Consider the following 20,797-nt stretch of genomic DNA (forward strand, 5'->3'; position numbering starts at 1 on the left):
ACAATACCATTATGGTGGAATGAGCCCCCCCCCCCTCCCCCCATGGTAAAGTGAACCCCCCTTCTAAAAGTAACTACATGTACAACATTTAATTTCATGTTTTGTTCATTTATGATCAAGTCCAAATTTAATTAAATTAAGGCATATGGCTAGAAGGCTAGCAGTGGAAGACATTTTTTGGTGGGTGGTTGGGGGGGGGTCAAAATATCATGGCCATGGTGAAATGGCCTCCCCACTCCCAATTATTTCTTTCTAATTGACATTTAAGATACTGTCTAAAGATAAATTCAAATCATATACATTATAATTTCAAGTGATATTAAGTCATCAACATCTATAAATTACACTAAATATTAATTTTAATCATAAAATATATAATTGTAACTTTAGGCAGTTGGATGTCAACTGAAAAGTAAAAAGAAATAATTGAATTGGGGAGGGGGTCATATCACCATGGCCATGGTAGTTTGACACCGGGGTGTTATTCTACCATCGGTGTCAACATACCATACTATACTGGAAGGAATGTTGAGGGAAAACTAGATAACATTATTCAAACTCTGAGGAACATAGCTGGAAAACTAAACAATATAAACTGGTATCTTTTGGTGGTGCTTTGTGCAGGAAGGTGAAGCACAAGCACTCACAAAGGAAATTTATCAATAACAACATCAGTACAAACGAACAGTATCCTAGTTACCTATACATCAACAGGAAATTGCCAGAAAGTCCAAGCCTGCTCAAAAGGAGAGGTCAGCTAGACAGGTAGATCCCACCATTGCCAATGAAGGGGAGATAATTCATCTCAGGACCACCTGTATAGATAACAAGACATTTGTTATGAGATAATAGATTAGATGTCATCATAAAAAGATCCTTGATTCAAAATTCACAAAAAAATATATTCCAAACGATACAGTGACAATACTAAAGAATTATAACTTAAAATCATAAAGAAATGATTCTTATGTTTTTATCGTAAAACCATGATGAATGAGTAAGAGAATGAAAGCAAATGAGTGTGGAATATATTCTGAAAACTTACAATAAAGATTATGATTATTTTTTTAATGAAAGCTACTGTAACAAAAGTATGGAAAGATGGATATAATATATATATATATATATATATATATAAGAAGAAACACTAGACCTCGTCTTAAGGCCTTACTGCCTTCACAAGCGTCTCTAGGCGAATATGAATGGAAGTGTGAAAGTGAGTAAAAGTGTAGGTATATAAGTATATGTAATTATATATTTATATATACTGTAATGATGAAATGATACTAGAATGAAATAAGAAAAAAAATAAAGCATTATCTTTTAAACAGGAGGTAATGTTATAAATGGTTGGATTGGCTCCCCTAGATTAATGTTATAGAGAGGGACGGGTTGTCTCCCTTGATACGTATATTGTAAAACTACATGTATTAAATATAGTCAATGGAGGGAAGACAGTCTCTGGTAACCTCTGAAAAAATCCTCCCTTAAACGAACCAAATAAAATAAGTACAAGAGTTAGCTAGTTAAAGGAACATGAACCTAAATAAACCATGTAAATTTGAGTAAAATACATATCTAAGACGTGTCAGATACCTTACTAAGTAAAAGGTCGAATTTTGTAACGATAGTATAGTAGTGTTGAACTCCCACAATGCACTGCACAAATGTAAACAACACGTGGGTGAAGCGAACACAAACGAATTCTGATAGAAAACAGTGTACATGTACGTCAAGAGTCAGTTACGTGCGCGATTTGAAAATTAGGTAAATATAAATGGATCGCTGAAATGCAAGAGACGGGAGCAACCTCCCACTTTATACTTGCGTAATGTACATATGTGCAATAAGTCAGGAACCTCACTTCGTGGTGCCCTGTCGAATGAAAAGTCTCGTTTGACTTTTGACTTATCATTCTTACGCTATATATAAATTGTTTAATAACAAATATGGCTTAAACTTGATTTGTCAACCATCGTAAATTAGAAAATAATCTTAAAATGTGGAAAACAAATATTCCGTGTCATGTTAGCAAGTTTGTTAATTGTTCATTATAACCTCGCTTTCGGCCAGCTTTCGTTTTGTGTTCCAAAAATAGAATATGTCGGTCTATTTTTATCATTTTTGACGTAGGTATTCCCCATGTTTTCCTGTCGTTTTAGATAACCAATCATTGTGATAAAATATTCAATAAACATCTGAAAACCATATCTAAGCATACAGAACAACTTATTTAAGGTTCATGTCCCTTTAAGACTAGTCCCAGTGCATGTAGCTGATGTAAGTCTATACAATGTCAATAAGGTACATATCGCTACACACGAGTTCACAGAGGTCGAGTCTAATCTGTTACAGTTTATATCAATTTGGACCCACAGAGTGGCGTTGACCATTGAATACGTTTAATGGGTCTATATTAAAAGTTGTTGAAATTTATATTTATAATACAGCATGTAGAGAATAAAATTTACCTTTTTTATTTAAACCCCAAAATGGTGTATGGGCACTCGGTCGGGTATATTTACTGTAACTAACTCTCATATCCCTGTGCATGAGTCACTGTCCACACGCTGGTAACGCGATCAAAACATGGATGCCGAAGATTAATCGCTTCACTTCAGCTTTGGCTGATTTTGCTATTTTATGATAAGTACGAAGGGATTCCATTGGTACCCAGAGAATTATCTGTATCTGCTGTATCTATATATCATTTCGGATATTTGTGAAAGCAACTAATTTTGACTCACGAAGCGCTAGAAAAATATTGCTGAGATGACCGTAATATCTAATGTGATTTCAAAACCGGTTGACCGTAATACGTTTTATGGATAACCGTAATTCTCATAAGACAAAAATTTTGCTGAAATACGATAACTTATCGAAGTTCACCTAAACAGTAACGTACATGTATAATTCAATAACGTACGTTTGATTTGGTCCTATAAAAGCGATATATTAATATTCAAACTTATTTTTGATGCATGTAAATCTATAGAAATATAGATATGTGTAAGTGCACTTTGTTGAACAAAAATCACCATCTGTTCCCTTAGTTATTCCAGCAAACATTAGCATCAAGAAATGACCATGTAATGACAGTGTTAGAATTAACAGTGGATTTAGTAAAGCATTAAATTTAGACATATTTTATTGTATCAAAATAAAGGGTCCAATCAAATAGTATTACTCGTGTATATTTTATTGTATCAAAATGAAGGGTCCAATCAAATATTATTACTCGGGTATATTTTATTGTATCAAAATAAAGGTTCCAATCAAATATTATTACTCGGGTATTATTGTATCAAAATAAAGGGTCCAATCAAATATTATTACTCAGGAAGCGGCTGAGGTATTATTTTACCCATAATATAATTAATGAATCGGTAAATATTGATGTACATGTATATACATATACATAGAATTTTACATTAATCAAACATAATATACTCACAAAACCATATGGTATGGTCAAAGATTATTGTTCAAAATATATTATTATACTTGATTCCAGATTGCACATGTATCTAGATGTAATTAACTTTGTGCATGTGTTATACTATTATATAGCTTTTATTTCACAAACAAATTTTACACTAATATATTCTGTTACTACTCAATCGGATCCCCTCGGAGAAATTTCCGGTAATCTTCGGAAATATATATTTCCGAAGAAAAGACTGAATCTATCCTCATTTCAAATTCTAACTTCGAGTTTGATATTAAATCTAGTTATACTGCGGTTGAATTTGACAAGCCAAGTTTCAGCCCAGTTGTGAGTTGTTTTTTTTTTTTTTTTTTGTTTTGTTTTTTGTTGTTTTTTTTTGGTTAGTAATTGTTTCAAGTTCAATAGTTGACAGCGAGAGATAGTGAATGAAGTATCATCAGCGTAATGGTGGTTAGAGAGACTATCAAGATTGTCTGTTATATCATTTATATACAGCAGAAAAAGAAGTGGACCCAGCACAGAACCCTGAGCACACCAGCATTGGTACTTTTTGTAGAGGAGGTGGCATTATGAATATAGACTTGTTGCTGTCATTTGAGACGTAATCTGCCAGCCAGTTTAAAATATTACTCATTATTCCGAAGGATTTTAATTTATGAACAAGACCTGCATGTAAAATAAGATAAAATGTTTTCGATATATCGCAAAATATAAGGCGGTGTTACTGAGGAATTCTTTATCACCTTTTTTAAACATTGGTAAAACAAGTACTCTTTTCCATATATTGGGAGCAAGCCTTCATCAAGAGATTTTCTAAAAATAATTAAAAAAAAGAGTCACCGAAGTTTCAACAGCAGTATTTTTAACATTTAATGACTTATTTTATTAAAACCGATAGCTTTGCGTACATGCACATTGTATATCTAGGGAATTAAGAATATCGATATTATCAGAATGCGTAAAAATATCGCCGATACGACTTTGTGTTCTGGTATTAACATGTGGCAAGGGAACACCAGTATCACATAAGGTTGATATAGAAACAAAGTAATCGTTTAAAACATTAGCTTTTCGTTTATTATCTATCACAATGACATCTTTAACAGAATCTGTTTAAAGATGCTCCACCGCTGACAAATGGTATTTTTTCACTATCAAAAACAGGAGCATCTTTAATGAGGGGATTATAGAAACTGTATCAGAAACCTTTATCAAATTACGGACAAGTTTGCAGACACTGTATTGGTTGTCTTTGGCAAAATTTCTAGTAGTCCATTTACATAAGCGAAAAATATTTCCCTGGTTCTGCGTTTTAAATCATTGACATGATTTCTTTGCTTTTCAAATTTATCTAAATTTAGCAAGGAGAAACAACGTTTAAAGTTTTTTATGTAACCTATTTCTCACTGTTATTTCATGTCGAAATTCATATGTAAACAACGGCTTATCACTAGGTCTTTAACATTTTTACTGGGAATACAAATATGAGCATAATCTAAGTATTTTTCAGATAAAGGTAATTAATTTACACCTATCATTATATGACTGAGTGTCTTAAAATAACAACTGCCAGTCAGTATTTAGTATAAGATCATTTAAGTTTTGGTAATCAGCATTTTTATAACACCAGATCGAACATTTAGCTTAATTTCTATCGGGAGCTACCTGTATCTCAATAACATCGGAAAGCTCTATTTCGCACGCATGGCTGACCAGCACGGGGATCTAGTGACGATGAGCTTGTTTGACCTACATGTACATGTACATGTAAAGGTTGGTGAATGACATTGGAAAAGGAATATGAACGTATGTCATGTATGTGGCGAGTTTCTGGGAGTAAATCAACGTTCACGTCTTCAACCATTATAACGATGACACCCTTATATCCCTACGGCCTAATAGTCCGACGTCCCGTTAGTCCGAAGGCCCAATAGTCCGAAGGCCCGTTAGTCCGAAAATTAGTAAATATTGCAAGTTATAGAGTTGTTATAATTATCGTACAGTTGTATTGCTGATCTGACAATTTCTATGGACGGCAAGTTGTCATTTCTTCATGGAGCATTGCAAGGTCAAAATTACATCAAAACTATATTTTGTAAGATATCTCACTAGCATACGTTCTATGAATTATCTTACCAACATACAAGCTTTAAGATGTCCGATTGTAAGCCTTATGTACACTATAATTTGATTGCATTAGGATTAACGTTGCTTCATGAATAAATGATGTATATAATCAAACCTTACCGAAAAATGACCTTTATTATATCTGTAAATGTCGTTATATTGTACAATATGTACATGTATTTAACGACTTATTTTTGCGTTTCCTTCCCCTTTCTTTGAATTGTTTATTGTACCTTAATGACGGATATGGTCCGTATAATGATTTTTTTTTGGGTGGGGGATGTTAGATTGGATTGCATTGTACATATAAAATGTGTATACTCTTTATTATCAGGTACGTTTACGTACTTCAAGATCATGTGGGTTTTTTTTATTTGCAACATTTCGTTGTATATTTTCATTTTTCGTAAGTGTACCTTAGTAAATTTACAACAAATCTTTTGCAATCAAAAACTGTAATAAACGTTTGTTTCATTTCGAGTACTGTTCGCATATAATTTCCAGTCATATTATATGTTTTCGGACTATCGGGCCTTCGGACTATTGGGCCTCCGGACTAACGGGCCTTAGGACTAAAATTGGATGTTTCAAATACTCTATCTGTGGACATATACCAGCATGATTTGCTCATATAAGCCAGAAGGAAAACGTAAACAAACACATGTGCGCTTAAGCTAGTTATATGGCTCACCACGTGCAGGTCGTGTCGAATCCGAAGTCACTGAACATGGCGGTGATTGAAGGCGCTTTATTCAAAACCAGGAATATATGATTCCTAGATTTCGGCTCTCTTATAGGCCGACATATGCTTTTGGGGAGCTAAATCATCAAGTTACATTTCAATGTTTAAATATCAAATGTTTAAGTTACATATCGTTACAGTGAATTTAGCAGCAATACAACTTTAATACCATGTACAAGCCACACCGAACCGCTCCTTTTACAAAATAGCTACTTTTGATAGGACGAAATTTTAATCAACCAACAAACAATACTCCTTACAGAATTATAATTGCCAACATTAGAGGGAACCCAAAATGACATGCATTGTACATGTATATAAGTACATGTGGTTGTACATGTTTTGAGAGAAGGAGAGAGGGGATAGTAATATATTTATACCGTTGATTATACAGTGGTAACATCACACGACAATGTAATCTACGTACAGTGTATACCATTGTTATGTTCATTAATAGGATAAAGAGTTCAGTTGGCTTGCTGATTTTAACTTCCCGTAAAACCCTTTAATACTTTTTTAATGTATTGGATATTAGATATCAAATAGATATTGTTTAGAAAAGATATGCAAATGAGGGAAATGGAGAAACTGTACGATGACATTCTAAAGGTCATTTTTAATCGACGGTCATCAAGGTGTAAATCTCTCGTAAAACTAATATTATTCAGAATTTCAGCACTTTTCTCATGTCCAAAGAATGTCACTACCGTATTTTTTTTAAGTTACGGGCGGCGAGCTGACTTCCCTGCTCCAATGCCAATTTTATGTGTCCATGCATGCATATGTGTATGTCACGCCTGGTTGCACATTTACAAGTTGGCGGTGTCGGTGTCATCCTCATTATAACATATATTCTATACTCAAACTTAAATTATCGGAGACCAGCAGTTCCCTGCTTCTAATAAACTTGAAACCTTTTTCATGTTTGACCTTCAAAAGTTTCAAGGGTAAATCGATATGGCGATACCACTACAAGGATAAAGATATTTCCTGCTAGTGTCAGATTAAAACTTTAAACATGAATTTCTGAATATTTTCCTCGTGTTTGGTGAAATAATTGAGTTCGTTACCTGCCATAGCAGCCAGGTGTGCGCTACGTATACTGATGTCTACATTTATAAGGAGGATGTGTAAGATATTGGAGTAATTATAAACAGATTTATTTCGAAAAGGCGAAAAAAGTTACACAGAAAGGTGAGTTTTTAAACAGTCTTTTGTGGCGCGTTTTCGTGTTAGTTTTCTCGCCTTTTCGTGTTCTCGCGTAGGGTTAGCGGGTTTTTACATACAATGTAAGAAACAACTCCTCAATGATCATAAAGACAGTGAATTAGGGGACCTCCTTGACAAGTATTTATCCAGCATCCAAAGTCGAACATTCGTTAGAACTTTTTTGCTTTAACAATCGTAAAAATGGTCAATGGAGGTACATGTACTATAAGTCACTTATCAAAGGTTTATACTTTTGTTGAATTGGAAAATGATCTTACGGAGTGTCGGGGGTATCAAGGCATATATCGATGTCCATACATCTTTTAGATATGGGGCCACGGTCGGTGGCCGATTGTCCCGACATATTACCACAAGACCCCACCCCCCCCCCTTTCTGGGTCGCGAGTTCGAATCCCATGTGTGTCGCGAGTTCGAATCCCATTTGTGGCAGTTGCCAGGAATTGACCGCTGATCGGTGGTTTTTCACCGGGTACTCCGGCTTTCCTCCACAAATAGACCTTGCACGTCCTTACATGACCCTTTGTAGACGTCCAAACAAAGAACTATTCCTAAAAACAAAGTTCATAAAACTGTTATAGAACTGAAAAAGAATTTTTAATATTTAGAAGCGCTATTCGGATATGTTCGAAATTCCTGTAGGGTTTACAAAATGCGTTACATAAATGTACATGTACGCGAGCATGATAAGGCGTCAAACATACTGGCTCTCGCTTTTGGCCAAAGTGTAGGCGCTTGCTTTTTTATGTATACTTTTCGTGAATTAGATTATAAGATCCTTTCTCAAAATTATGTTAATATGAAAGTTAGGGATATTCTACCCGAGGTCAGAAAGGTTTTAAATGTGGTCTCAGTGACATTATGAGGTTATATTCCATGGATAGTGATGTAATAATAAATTTCCACTACAGCTCTACTTTTTAAAATAAAAATCACCAAGCGCAGTTGGCAAGTATCAGTCTATGGACTGTCATCCGTTTATTATTACGTCATTGTGACGTCACAATTGTCGTGTCAGCGATTACCGAAGATAGTAGCTGACATGTCTGTTCCGTCTTTGACGATAATGAATTCTTTATTCACTATAGACGAAAATTTCTTCATATGCTTGTTATCAAATTTAAAACCAAACTGTACAGCGCTTCATTGAATTTACCTCTGTCCAGTTGGCATTCGTATTGGTTATGAAAGCCAACTGAAAGACGTCCAATGCTTACTGTAACATCCTCAGCCGACATGAGTGTATTGTATGGGGGTATTACATGTAGGTGCATGATCCAGTCTGAAAATAAAAAAGAAATCCCCGGCGTTATGTATATAACGAGCGCCGGAGCTACAAATGTAAAAACATTTTGTAATCTATGAATCTTATATGTGACAGTCTGATTATAAAGTTAAGGTGGTCTACAACCCAATGGCTTAGCTATAGACCGAAGATCAGATAAATGAATTAATTAAGAAAAAAACATGCTTCATACACTAAGTTAGACACAATTGTTTTAAGTTGTTATTTAAGTATGATAAATCCGTTCTCGGTGTTTATACATATAGCTTGAAATAATGACAATGTTTTCCCGTCAGTTAGCGGCACGATAACTAATAATATATATTGCTTCATCCACATAAGCAGACACAAATGCATATATAAGTTTTATTTTGAATATTTTAATTTAAGTAGCATTTAGACGTTCTCCGTTTTTATAGCTTGAAATTTTCAGCGGCACGGTAACTTTAAACAATCATGAAATGTAATACCTGTATTTATCTATGTCCATACGTACATGTATATAATTATCAATTTGCTGTTAATTAACATTAATTACAATAACAATACATATATGCTAAGTAATGTACAGATGTATGCCGATGGCTTATCATGAAAGACATTGTGCGTATTTTTTTGTTATTCTGGTGCTTAACTTACTTAAATGCTAAAACACACTTTAATTAATTTTGATAGGCGGCCACAATTGACAGGAGTTCGAGTCCACTGAACTGAAAACCTTCCTGTCGGTAGTTTTATCGCATTCCTCAAAGACTTGTGTGAAGAGGTCTCTTTAATAATTGTTCGATTTAAAGAATTAATTAAAGGCCCAATATCCGTATCTTCCTTATTCTTTTTTCATGATTTAGAAGAATATTGAAAAAAAAATCCTGTTGTAAATCATGCAGAGACAGGACTAAATCGAAGTCAAGATGAGCGATTATGATTCGGAATATTTTGATGAAAATCAAATAAATATTAAACATCGCTATGTGGGTCCCACTTAGTCAAACAAGCCGAAGTTAGCCGACATTGTAACGTCGTTGCCGAAAACGTCATGTGACCACCGTAACTACGAAGGCATGTTTACATGTATCGACTTTAAACAACTGCTGTACCAAAGTTATTAAAAAAGCATTATAAATATTCTTTAACATATCTTAATTTCAACTACATCTACAAATACTAAAAAGATCGGAGTCGAATATAACTTGAATTTTTGTTGATAGTTACGTGTAGTGTGGCTTTAAGTTCAACAATACAGACATATACACGAGTCCTGTATACACAAATGAATGTAGATATCAAATTCCCTTAATTAACATTAATTATGATAATAATGTCTAGGTGCTCAGACATGCACAGTTGTATATAGGGATGGGCTATATAACACAAGACAGTTACATTGTATGCTAATTTCTGTCGTTCGGGATGATACATGGTGTAATTCGCTTTAACATGTTCTATCTATATTGCATGAACTACAATGTAGTATAGCTTGGTTTTCAAATCCAAAATATTTTCTTAAAAGAATTGTAAACTCATAAATGCGACATCAATGACTTTATTCTCTTGGTCTCCGAATCACATGTATATTGTAAAAAGTCGAATAAAATGATATCAAATCATTAAAAAATGACATTTAAAAGTTGCTTTTTTTAATTCAACTTTATAGGTCTAGTAAGATTATAAAATTTCATTGTTTTTGATAAGTGTATTTAAAAAAAGAAACATGTAATATTTCAATACAGCAATTTCCTGTTTTACATTGATATTGCTAATATTTTTGTTTCTAGCTGACTTAAAAATCAGTAATAATACCAAAATGTATTTCATATTCTAATACGTTTAGCCTTCAGTATATTATAATTAGATCCACACTAAACCGAATGGCTACAATATAAATGTTATGCATTGGGATTAGCACAAACGCAAAAAAAGGAAACATGGAATTATATGCAGAGATTGCCTAGCCAAAAATGAACTTATTAAGGCATATCTCATTTGTTTTTGTCTTTTTTTTCTATTTTTCGTTTTCATTCCGCATTTTAGTGTATAGCCTATATACTGTGAATCCGCATTCCGCATTTTATTATGTTCCGGTTTCCGTCATTCCGTCGTTCCGTGTTTTAGTAAATACCGACTTTGTGCACTACGTCATCGATTCTTGCTGAACCACACATCTGTAGTTGTAATGCGGGTTCGACTCGTAAGTATATTTCTCTAATCGATCTAGGCCTAATATAATGTAATCATTAATTTGAATGAAACTCTTTCGCGTATTGTGTTACGATTAATTTTTTCATAAAAGAAACCCAATGTAGCAGTTAGGCGTAGATTCCAAGTGCCTCCTGACTGAGTTACTGATGTACGATGGAAGTCCAGACTACATGTAGGCCTACTATCCATATGCGAAATAAAAAATACCGCATATTGATATCACTACGCCCCTCAAAATATATCACACACCCTCGAATGACATCACACTCCCTCGAAATACTCTTCATAGAGAGAAATGTCTTAAGGTCCTTTACAATAATTGAGAATTATACGACCATGGGGTCTATTGTTTCCCCCTGGGGAGGGGGGGGGGGGTCAAGTTTACGATAGTTTATATAGGGGAAACACATTTATGAGCAATTTTTACTCAATTTGTATAGGAAATGAGTTAATCTTGGTTAGAATTATTAGCTGAGATAGCATTTTAACATCGATATCATATCTATATTGGTCCTGGCCGACTCCCTAGGGGCAGAGGGGCGAGGCTGAAAAGGGTCAAATAGGCTAAAACTTCAAAAATCTGAAAAAATTCTGGAAATGGTACAATAACATGTAGAATCAAATTAACAGGGGTTTAGGAAGGGGGGGGAAGGCAGGGGGGCAATTGGCCGCCGCCCCCCCCCCCCCCCCCCCGTTTCCCAGGACGGGGGGGGGGGCAAACATGTCTTTTTTGTCCCCCCCCCCCCCCCCCCCCCCCCTCACACATTTTCGCCGAGTGAAATGTACTAAAAATGCACATTTGAAAGAAAAAAAGGGTCCTCCTACACATTTTTGAACTTCTTTTTAGAAAATTTTCGCTGCGCGGCGCGTTTCCTTAAACATTCAAGCACGTAATGTTCAAACCTTTAATAATGAAAATTCATTACACACGAACTAGACTAAAAATGTCTATCAAGGGATTATACTATTTCAAAAAATGCTTCTCAAAAGATTGATTTGTTCATATGTCTTAATAAGACAATCAGTTGATTATTATTTTGGGTTACACAACAATGTGCCGATGGTGTGAATCCGGTATGTTCGGATCGAGCTGGGTTGCATAATGGTAAGACGACACTCACAATTATCATTTCTAAATGCAGGTAACTTTAAATTAAAAAAATTACCATGTTAAGAACGCTTAAAAATCATCAAAATACAAAATCGTAATATTTTTTCTCAGTGGGAGACCCCCGGACCCCACAAAAACCGAAATCTCGCGCCTACGGCAAATTCTACAAAATGCATCGTAAAACTCATCTCAGCCATTCTAAATAGTAAAAAATTTTCCCCCAAACACCAAAATCTCGCGCCTACGACGCTCGCAAATTCAACAAAATACATCGTAAAACTCATCTCATCCATTCTAAATTATATTTTTTTCCCGGGGGAAACCTTCGGACCCCCCAAACACGAAAATCTCGCGCTTAAGGCACTCGCTAATTCTACAAAATGCATCGTAAAACTCATCTCAGCCATTCTAAATAGTAAAAAATTTTCCCCCAAACACCAAAATCTCGCGCCTACGACGCTCGCAAATTCAACAAAATACATCGTAAAACTCATCTCATCCATTCTAAATTTATATTTTTTTCCCGGGGGAAACCTTCGGACCCCCCAAACACGAAAATCTCGCGCTTAAGGCACTCGCTAATTCAACAAAATGCATCGTAAAACTCATCTCTGCCATTCTAAATAATATTTTTTTTTGCTGGGGGACCCCCCCCCCCCCCCCCCCCCCCCCCCCCGACCCCAAAATTAATTTCCTGTTAGCGACGCCACTGTCTATAGATGTGTACAGTGATTATATGTAATGATATATGAAAAAAGTATATCGAGTATCTCCTGTGGGTGCGGGGCGCGGGGGGGGGGGGGGGGGGTTACGAAATATTGAGGACCTTTGCCCCCCCCCCCCCCCCCCCATTACGTTTCATCTTCCTACGCCACTGAAATACTCTTTATAGATGGAAAGGTCTTAAGGTATTTTGTATAAAAATTGTGAATTATATGACCCTGGGGTCTCACGTTACCCCCTGGGGAGGAGTCAAGTTTCCTTTAGTTTATACAGGAAAAACGCATTTATGAACATTATTTGCTCAATTTTTTTAGGAAATGAGTCAAACTTGATTAGAATTATTAGTCTAAGATAGCATTTTAACATCCATATCGGTCCTCGCTGACCCCCTGGGGGACCAGAGAGGCGGGACCAAACAGGGTCAAAATGACTAAAATTTCAAAAAAATGTTCTTCTACGTTCACAGGTTTGATGGAAGCAAGTATTCTTCATAGACTAAAAAGTCAAATTTATAAAATCACTTTAAGGCCCAGTATATAGTGTTTATATGTCTTTAATTTGTTTCATTATATATTCAAACTCGGGTGACCATTAAGGCCCATGGGCCTCTTGTTTTATTTATATGTAAAACAAAACATTGGCTGCAGTTGTGTATGGCATAGAGCCACAATACAATATACAGCAATCACATCGAAAAAACGATAATCATCGTTATTTCTCGCCGCCACCGAATAAACGATACTACATTGTACGATAGATATAGCTTTTACGAGGGAAATAACGAAATGGCAGATTGCAGTTGTCCTCAATGTACCCAATGAAAAAGAAACAGAAGTCGCCGAAAAGGGGTCATTGTATATTGATTTTGGAACGAATATATGTACACGGCCAACTATGCTTTCCGAGCGGGTACAAAATTGTCTTTTTCATCATTCACTTTTTCTCCATTATGGCAATCATGGGCGCCAATTGAAGCTCTGAAGACGACACCATTATCTGTCTTGAAGTCTTTTGTGCAACAATGTTAAAGGTTATTAATTTTCCGAAAAGTTATGTCAAAGAATTAAAATCGTTCAATAAGTTTTCTTATTTAAGCACCGGCCGACGTCGCATTTTCGTTTCATCTAAGTATGAAAGAAATTCTGTTTATGCGGATTCTCACAAAATTTTCAAACAAAATTAGAAATCAATAGTGACAAGAATGGTTAAATTAAAATTGAATAAAGCCCAGTATCAGTCTGGTCAATTTATGAATACTAGTTACCTTGGCTGTTGGGAGATTTTTATTCTGTTGCCAATAGCTTACGATATATTTCTACAGCAAATGCACCTATTTTAAAATGATGATATTCCGCTGGTAAAAATATAGTAGTTAACCACCACTCCTCGGTGAATTGGATAAAGATAGTTGGTACTGTGAAATTCTTCCTGTGTATAGATACTGCATGTCTACAATATCACATATCATTAGTGAAGTTATGTGCCGATATGTTAATAGGAAACCAGTAAAGAACGCTCAGTAAAAAGTGGAAATCAGCCGAGTGAATCCGTGCGGAAAAGTCGACTAGGTGAGTGCTACTCCCAAAGTTTAGCAATATCTGGATACGTCGTTAAGGAAAAAAATGTGCGAAATTCCAGACCAGAAAGCCATGGTGTGTCTGCCCTCCCTCCACGATTATAGGGAAGCACACCAGTGACCGGACATATCCGTATTTTTTATTCAAAGTCTTGGATAAAAATAACATTTCACCGTCAGATATGAAACACGTTAAGCAGCACCATTAATGGTTAGTGATACGCATAGGACCATAGTTTTTTGTGGAGAGAGGGATGGTCCTACAGGGATGGTCCAACAGGTCAGTAGTGATGATGGGTGTGTAGTATAGGCCACACCAAGGGTCAAGTGTGAGACGAGGCCACATCCAGGATAAAGTGTGAGACGAGGCCACACCACCGAGGGTCAATTGTGAGACGAGGCCACACCCAGGGTCAAGTGTGAGACGAGCCAATACCCAGGGTCGAGTGTGAGACGAGGCCACATCCAGGTTCAAGTGTGAGACGAGCCCATACCGAGGGTCGAGTGTGAAACGATGCTACACCAAGGGTCAATTGTGAGACGAGACCACACCGAGGGTCAAGTGTGAGACGAGGCCACACCCAGTGTCAAGTGTGAGACGAGGCCACACCCAGTGTCAAGTGTGCGACGAGGCCACACCCAGTGTCAGTTGTGAGACGATGCCACACCCAGGGTCAAGTGTGAGACGAGCCGATACCCCGGGTCAAGTGTGAGACGATGCCACACCCAGGGTCAAGTGTGAGACGAGCCCATACCAAGGGTCGAGTGTGAGACGATGCCACACCCAGGGTCAAGTGTGAGACGAGGTCACACCCAAGGTCAGGTGTGAGACGAGGCCATACCCAGAGTCAAGTGTAAGACGAGCCGACACCCAGGGTCAGGTGTGAGACGAGGCCATACCCAGAGTCAAGTGTAAGACGAGCCGATACCCAGGGTCGAGTGTGAGACGAGGCCACACCCAAGGTCAAGTGTGAGACGAGGTCACACCCAGCGTCAAGTGTGAGACGAAGTCACACCCAAGGTCAGATGTGAGACGAGGCCACACACATGGTCAAGTGTGAGACGATCGCGAGGCCACACCCAGAGTCAAGTGAGACGATCGCGAGGCCACACCCAGGGTCAAGTGTGAGAACAAGGTGACAATTAAAGACGGATTGTCACAGGTCTATATGATTATTTACACATACGTGTAAAACAATAGCTATTATGTAAACGCAATGGCCATTTATACGTACGTATAAAACAATAAAATTATATGTACTAGTTGACCATTTATACGTACGTATAAAACAATAGCTGTTATATATACGAGATGACCATTTATACGTACGTATAAAACAATAATATTCTATGTACTAGTTGACAATTTTTACGTTCGTGTAAAACAATAGCTGTTATGTATACGAGATGACCATTTATACGTACGTATAAAACAGTAATATTCTATGTACTAGTTGACCATTTATACGTACGTATAAAACAATAGCTGTTATGTATATGATATGACCATTTATACGTACGTATAAAACAGTAATATTCTATGTACTAGTTGACCATTTATACGTACGTATAAAACAATAATATTCTATGTACTAGTTGACCATTTATACGTATGTATAAAACAATAATATTCTATGTACTAGTTGACCATTTATAGTTGACCATTTATACGTACGTATAAAACAATAATATTCTATGTACTAGTTGACCATTTATACGTATGTATAAAACAATAATATTCTATGTACTAGTTGACCATTTAAACGTACGTATAAAACAATAGCTGTTATGTATACGAGATGACCATTTATACATGTACGTACGTATAAAACAATATTATTATATGTACTAGTTGACCATTTATACGTACGTGTAAAACAATAGCTATTATGTGTACGAAGACGTCCTGGGAACAAATGAGAACAGGTGGCCTTTTGAAGGACACCGACGTATTTTAGGACCCATATTTCGGGGACCCATATTTCGGTGTCATATTTTAAACAGCTGCCTGTCTTTAAGTTTTTTTGTTTTTTTTTTTTTTTTGTTAAACTGGGTTTGTATACGTAAATAAGGCCAAACATTAACAATTGACACTTTCATTATTGAGACTCTGGTGCTGTATTTACTCAGCTTTATATATAATTGGAGAAAGTTTGACGAATCTAGTTCGTCGTCGGAACCTAATCAATAATTAGTTTTATATCCACTTTTCACTATGCACACAGACATATTACTCATTTTAATGAATATATTTCGTTCGAGTGCGATAAATCATCAGCTGTGTTCTATGATCGCTGTAAGCGTCTATCGTATCACAATACATATTGTCCTTGTGTGCCCTCAGGCACAGATCTCTCTTGACGTCACGATTTGAATATATTTAATTTATAAAACGTCCATCTCTAGTAGTGATGTAATACGTATTAAGAACCTGGTCATAATTATTACATTAACAGGAAACCGTTCGCTCTTAAAACTTTTTCGGAATTTTCGTGATTCCTTTTTAAATGCGGATTAAGCTCTATTGTAATTTATTCTTCCGTTGTAGAGAAGTCGACCACTACAAACATATATATATACCATATTATGTTTTAGTGGGCGGATCCGAGCCAGTGTATATGTGTACATGGAAACAGAGGAACATGCGTCATGTGTAAGTAGACTCATATACCTAACATTGATGTAGAAATACTTGTTTTGTGTTGATGCTTGCAGGTAACATCAAGGTTATAATAAGTTCTATGTCTTGTATATTTATTAATGTTTAAGGATCTCTCCATTCGTAAGTTACATTTATAAGTTATCTACATGTGTATGCAAAATTGCGGACTTCGCTTAACTTTACATCCTTCCAAAAATTCTACATTGATTATTTTTATGTATATAAATTACAATTATTAATACATATAAATAGAAAGTAAGATGCAATGTTTAAATAGAGCCGTGTAAAAACACATATAAAAATGTACCCAAGGACTCCGCCCCTCCCCCCGATATCGGTTCACTTGCAGCTAGCTACATCTAAATAGGTGACCGCATTAATGTACAAGTATACTATAGCTATGAACTAGCCCTCTTGAGGATTACATATTTGGCTGGCATGTACGGTCTCCTTGGTATTTTATTGATTAAGTGTCATATTTAAATATCATCGGTATATATTGAAAATTTTAGCTGCAATAGAATAGTGTAGCCCAAAAAAACTTCTAGACATGTCACAGGCGTTGGGCGCTATATGTGTAACAGGCGTTGGGCGCTATATGTGTAATACTGCGTCAAGGTCTATCACTCGGCCGGCCATATAACACTATCCAATTTCAGACAAAAGAATAATTATTAACAAAACGATAATTTATCCTTAATTTGGTATATGCTACAATATATAGGCCTATCATGCCGTATAAACGTCACTAGGTACATGTATCTGAAACATCGGGAAACCACAGTTATATGATCATTAGTTAAACATTCTTATTCTAAATGTACTATACTGGTGGAAGACGAACTTGATTTATACCCCTAAATCATCTTAAATGGTCAATAGCCACTATAATGGTTCCTATTGATATAAACTGTAACTAATTCTCATGTCCCTGTGCGGAAAACACCTCAGAAACCCGGTAAACACGCGAGGGCTTTAATGGGTAGCTTACCAACCACGGCATGTCAACACTTCATAAGAATGATAGAGAGAAAACAAACTTACCGATAATTTAATTTATATCTAAATAACATCCATTTGCTCAATGCATTCGATTGAAAAAAAAATGTCTTACAATTGTAGGGTTGGAGACCGGTACTTGATACCGATACAGTATCGTTACCCGTTAAAAAAAAATTCAGGTACTTATTGGTACATTTATTTGAAAAAAATATATAAAAATCACCAGTCTTAGACAACAGTTTGGTCCTCTTGTTCCACATCTTTTATAAAACATGTTTATTGATTTCGGAGTCTGCTATTAACGACCTTATCAAGAACACATATACACCACGTGACTAATTAATAACAAGACGAGCTCTCTGATGTCAGTCGTTAGCGTCACACAGCGTCCATTAATGTATTATATTTGGTATATAACTAATACATATCAACTTATAATGCAGCTTTCCTATTCATTTCTACAAAAGGGGATCCTTTCAACTTTTTTTATTACTTGTTTGTGTCCATTTTCTATCCTCATTAATTACGTGTACGTGTTTCTAATGCTTTCTTACCTTGTACGGCAATCACGATGGCTAAATGCTTACCACATATTGGGGCTATGGTCAGGGGCCACGCTGTCACGTACATTGTACTGTAGTCACGATGGTTAAATGGTGACCACATATTGGGGCTGTTATGGTCAAGTGGCTGTCAAGTACATTGTACAGTAGTCACGATGGTTAAACGTTGACCACATATTGGGGCTGGTATGGTCAAGTGGCTGTCACGTACATTGTACTGTAGTCACGATGGTTAAATGGTGACCACATATTGGGGCTGTTATGGTCAAGTGGCTGTCAAGTACATTGTACAGTAGTCACGATGGTTAAACGTTGACCACATATTGGGGCTGCTATGGTCAAGTGGCTGTCACGTACATTGTACAGTAGCCACGATGGTTAAACGTTGACCACATATTGGGGCTGCTATGGTCAAGTGGCTGTCACGTACATTGTACAGTAGTCACGATGTTTAAATGGTGACCACATGGGGTCAAGTAGACTGAAAAGTGAAAAGTGTCCTAGGCTTATAAGTGACTATAATCACAGCCCTGTGTGCCTATAATTTACAGTACACAAGTCATTTATATATATATAGTTACATAGATGCAGGTACAGTGTATACCTGTATCTCCCCCGTACAACGTAAAGTACATGTATATCTATACATATCAGTGTATGCAACAGACTTTTGTACCAATTACACTTTTGTATAATACACATGTTCATATATCTACGTACATGTAATATGATAAAATATTGTATTTTATGTGTATGTGTAAACACTAATTAAACAGATCTACACGTATGATTAAAATGTCTCTTGACAACATGAATTATATATAAAACTCCACATTATTTTAATGTACATGTTATCACTTTTAGTTAATAATCTTCTAATAAATGTACACAATTTGTGCTTTATTTCAATATAGAAATCATGTTTATATATAATAAATAGAGATATCGCTCAAACTGACAATACAATGAATAAATCAAAATTAAATGTATATCATTCAAACTATATTTCAAATATTATGATAAAATATTACATGTGTAGAAACATATGTTTAAACAAATTTTTTAAAAAGTATTAGATTTAGATATCTCTGGAAAGACAGTATACAAGTAAATTACAGTAGATCAAATTAAACACGGTCCGTTTATGGAATGATTTCGCAAATTTGATTTGACCGATCGTCCCGATCGCACAGCTGTGCGGTACGGACCGCACATGTACAGCTGTGCGGTGTGCGATCCGAGCCGCACAGCACCGCACTGCTGTGCGCACGATGTATGCATGATGTGCGCACGCAGTTTTTGGTACGTTGTCCGGTCACACAACTGTATATGTGAATTGTCATAGTCTACTTCCATTGAAAATAATTAGGTAACGGTAAGTAATTAATAAAGCAATCATGCGTTACTGTACAGGTTGATGCTATCAGGACATGACACTGATCAATGTGAAATCGATGTCAAAGGACCGCCGCCACAGCATGTCGGGAGTCCCATTTTACAAGGTACATGTATGTCACCAAAACATTCAATATGACGTATATATCTATAATCAAGTAGATCATGTTGAATTCTGGGATTAATCAATGGTTGCGTCGGTCATAATTGTTTTGAATTTAAATGTAGATATGTTGTTGAAAATCAATGAAACATGATTATTCTTTCAATTGCATTTTTAGCTCACCTGGTCTGAAGGACCGAGGTGAGCTTATGGGATACCGCAGCGTCCGGCGTCCGGCGTCCGTCAACAATCGACTTCTTCTCCATAACCGCTGGTCGGATTTCAACAAAATTTGACTGGTAGCATCCTTATGGGCTACTTACTCAAAATTGTACAAATGATGGGGCTGATCCCCCGGGGGCCTGAGGGGCGGGGCCAAAAGGGACCAATTTGGCTATTTCCATATAAACGACTTCTTCTCTGAAACCAAGCATGGGATAGCACCCATAATGCAATGGTATCATCCTTATAGAGTGGGGATTCAAAATTGTACAAATGATGGGGCTGACCCCCCGGGGGCCTGAGGGGCGGGGTCAAATGGGGTCAATTTGGCTATTTCCATAAAACGACTTTTTCTCTGAAACTAAGCAAGAGATAGCACTCATAATGCAATGGTAGTATCGTTATAGGGTGG

At 36.3% G+C, this 20,797-nt stretch overlaps 1 protein-coding gene across 4 annotated transcripts in view; it reads left to right on the plus strand.

Moving 5' to 3' along the window:
* Positions 1-7,340: 7,340 nt before the first annotated feature.
* The window catches only part of LOC138333804 (uncharacterized), a 33,012-nt gene continuing 19,555 nt past the window's right edge, over positions 7,341-20,797 (plus strand). The window contains exons 1-3 of one of the 4 annotated variants that reach the window (XM_069282412.1): positions 7,341-7,511; positions 16,987-17,091; positions 20,079-20,167. The gene's annotated coding sequence lies outside the window, so the exon portion shown is untranslated. Of the gene's footprint in view, positions 7,512-16,428; positions 17,092-20,078; positions 20,168-20,797 lie in introns of those variants that run through there. The other 3 variants (XM_069282413.1, XM_069282415.1, XM_069282414.1) reach the window with 3 other exon arrangements.

Source organism: Argopecten irradians, chromosome 10, assembly GCF_041381155.1.
Source record: "Argopecten irradians isolate NY chromosome 10, Ai_NY, whole genome shotgun sequence".
NCBI classification, from domain to species: Eukaryota; Metazoa; Mollusca; class Bivalvia; order Pectinida; family Pectinidae; genus Argopecten; species Argopecten irradians.